The sequence below is a fragment of the Camelina sativa genome, chromosome 3, assembly GCF_000633955.1.
Source record: "Camelina sativa cultivar DH55 chromosome 3, Cs, whole genome shotgun sequence".
NCBI lineage: Eukaryota > Viridiplantae > Streptophyta > Magnoliopsida > Brassicales > Brassicaceae > Camelina > Camelina sativa.
Genome location: NC_025687.1, coordinates 18,876,165 through 18,879,426, shown reverse-complemented (window position 1 = coordinate 18,879,426; position 3,262 = coordinate 18,876,165). Strand labels below are relative to the sequence as shown.

The window sequence follows — 3,262 nt, the reverse complement described above, 5'->3', positions numbered from 1 at the left end:
CAGGTTGTTTTTTGTTGGCTCAGTTTTCATTTTCATATAATTTAGTTCTACGATTATCGATTGTGGCACTCATATTTCTGAATCTCTTTAGTTTACTAAAGGTGTGTGCATCTCTTACCTTCTTTGTCTTTGGAGATTGTTTTGTGAAGTGCTGCCAAATAATGTTAATTGGTTTCTAGTTGTGTTTCCCTGATCCTCTGAAAGTGTTGTTTGTGTTGCCTTGCTTTGATTTGGTTATTCTTTTTGATTTTGTATAGCCCAGTTTTTCTATGATGTAGTTGTCCCTGAAGGTAAAGACCTCTTTGCATATATCTATGTCTTGTTGGTCGTAATACTTGAAGACTTTTTTCTTGAGATGGATTGTAGAAAGTTTTTTCAACATATTTGGATCTTCNGAAGTTTTTTCAACATATTTTGATCTTCTATGTTCTGATTTAGATGTCATGGTAAGCGGCGGACTTTAATTTTTTTTTTATATCTTTTGTTTACTTGCTATACTTTCAGGTTTGTTCCTTGTTTCTCTTGTTTTAATTCTTTTGGAGGCGTCGTTATTGTTTAAGAAGGAGAAAAACATAGATTTCTATTTCGAATTGTGGAATTGATTTAAGGTTGATAACATTGGTAAACCATATTGTTGTTCCTTAAGCTAAATGAAAAAGACAAACTTGAGCATTTTTTTGTAGTAGTAGCAGCATACGCATATATTTTCCATGTCATTGACGGTGCAGTAAATAGTTGGTCTGATTGCTGCCAATGTAGTGTAGTAGCATTGTAGGCTTTGTACATTGACTCTGTGTACCGCCTTTTTGATATCTTTCCAGCATTGGTCACCCTTTGCTTTGATTTGTTTGCAGCCTAGCTTGTCGAGCCAAATTTTTCCTTCTGCTGCGTCACCACTGCATAACTTCACAATTCCGTAAAGGTACATACCATTCTCATAACTACCTTTTGCCGCCTTCTTCAAGTGTTCCTGCCCTGTTTTTGTGTTGTTCTTTTGAAAATACTCTTGGATCCCTTTGATATAGTGAGCCTCAACATTTCCACTTGTAATGCATTTTTCCATGAGGTCTTGGTATCTCGTTAGTGCTGCTAGTGGATTCATCGCCAGGGGCCTTAGGTTGATATTCTTGTAGACTCGGTGATCTTGGGCTGACTTGGCTAGATGTGGTGATGCTTGCATAACATGTCTCACGGTTGTGCATGAAATCTTAGCAACTTGAGAGATTATATCTCTGAGGACATCGTTTGGTAGTTCTTCAAGGGAATAGTGTGTGTTTCGCAGCATTTTTTGCAAGTTGTGTGTGATTTTTAGGTTAAGACTATTTCCTACTGTTATTTATAGGCTGGACGATATGCCGCGTTACGCGCGAATTAATTTTTAAAATTTATAAGACAATGCTAAAGTGTTAATAAATTTTTCTGTAGCTATTTTATTTTGTAGATTTTTTTTTCTGAGCAATATCAAATGTAGTTTGAATATTTTCTTTTACTTTTGTTAATGATATTAGTTAGTTGAGTTTCTGAATTGTTAATCTTGATGTCTATATTCATTCTAGATGTTAGTAAGAAAATATTCTTTATAAGCTTATATACAGAGTGGAGATATTTTTTTTCATGATAAGAAATGGCAGCAAATTCATGTTTTATTTTCTTTGGATAGTACTGTGAATGAATTAAAAGTATAAGTAACATAAATCATTATGATGAAATTTTAAAGTATGAAATCTTAACTTTGGATAATAAAACTATAATTTGTCGGCCTGAAATGCTATTATCTATCCTTCATGACAACAATTAGTCAGTAATACATGTTTTCATGCGATAATTTATAGCTGAGCGTGTTTGTTACTTGTCAATCATTTTCCATCAAAGTAAAAGTTTATTTGATTTTGTATCTAGAACTGGTAGAGCACACAAAAGATTATGCGACAGAATTCATGTCAATCACTTAAGCTTTTCCACTTACTATATGCAATGGATTATGGACACATACACACCCATATACATACCCATTTGCATTATTTGCATTGGAGGTGCAACAATCTAAGTGAAAACATAACTTTGGCCTCTACTTTAACTGGTTTTTCCGACCAAACTACTAACAAAACTTACAACACTTTCATTCTCTCCACTCTTGCACTAATGCACCACCTCCTCACATTCTTCGTCTTTTTATGTGACAAACGAATTGATCATCATCAGCATAGACATCATGGTGTTGTATTTCCTCCTGTCAATGCATCTTCAAGCACTACAAGAAAATAATTTTATCAAGACGAAATATTTAGTCACAATTAAAATTATTTAGTCACAATATAAACATTGTTATGCATTTGTGACATTTTTTTAATGGTTGCAATACAATGATCACAAATTTTTATTTGTAACAAAAACGTCACAAGAGTTGCAACGAATATATTAGTAACATTTTGGGATTCTTGAGAAATATGTATAGTGAGGATATACTATGTTCAATGTAGTACATATATATGTTCTAATCATGCAATAGCAGGAAGTTTATAAAATATCTAATATACAAAAGTGTAAGTTATATACCTTTGACAAAAATAAAAATTTAAAACTGATCAGATTTATATTTAATTGCCATGACAATCTTATTTGAATAAGAGAATGTCTATTAGCCTAACCTTAATTTGAGGCAGTTATGTTGTGGAAGCTTAACATTTATAACTTTCAAACTCTTTCGCAGTGACGTTTCTTTTTCTTAACTTCCTAAATGAAAAACGCAAACAAAAGTACAGAAAATAATCAAATCATGTATGTAGTTCAATTATTTTAACCCCATGAAGCACATTATTAATAAGAGTACATACGAACAGTTAAATAAACACAAAACGGTTTGGCCAACAAAGGAAAAAGTGTTTGATCGGCATAGGAAAAGCCCAACAAAATCACTCTTCCTAATGTAAGTCGTACCTATGATTTAGCAATTGGAGGAGTCTTCGTATGTAGGTCTCTGGATTTTTCTCCTCATCCAAAGCTTTTCACCCAAGAAATCAACAAATTTACTACATATAAAAAGGTTTAGATAAGCAACATAAGTTATTATAGATTGGACATATTCAACATGCGTCAGACTATATCCATATCAAACGAAGATAATACTAAACTTTAATATAAGTTCTCCAAATACAAAATTTATTATAAGTTCTTAAGAAAGAGCAGCTACCTGGCGTTTTTGGCTACATAAGTGATTGATAAACCAAACTGAAACCATCAGTCAAGGTTTTTAAATCTGGGA

The 3,262-nt window shown here is 32.6% G+C and overlaps 1 long non-coding RNA gene across 1 annotated transcript; it reads right to left on the bottom strand.

Annotated features, from left to right (window-relative positions):
* Window positions 1,929-3,014, bottom strand: LOC104777514. Its single transcript, XR_766300.1, has 3 exons — window positions 2,938-3,014; window positions 2,649-2,733; window positions 1,929-2,251 (listed from the first exon to the last, which is right to left on the bottom strand). It is a non-coding gene; the product is annotated as an uncharacterized LOC104777514 (long non-coding RNA).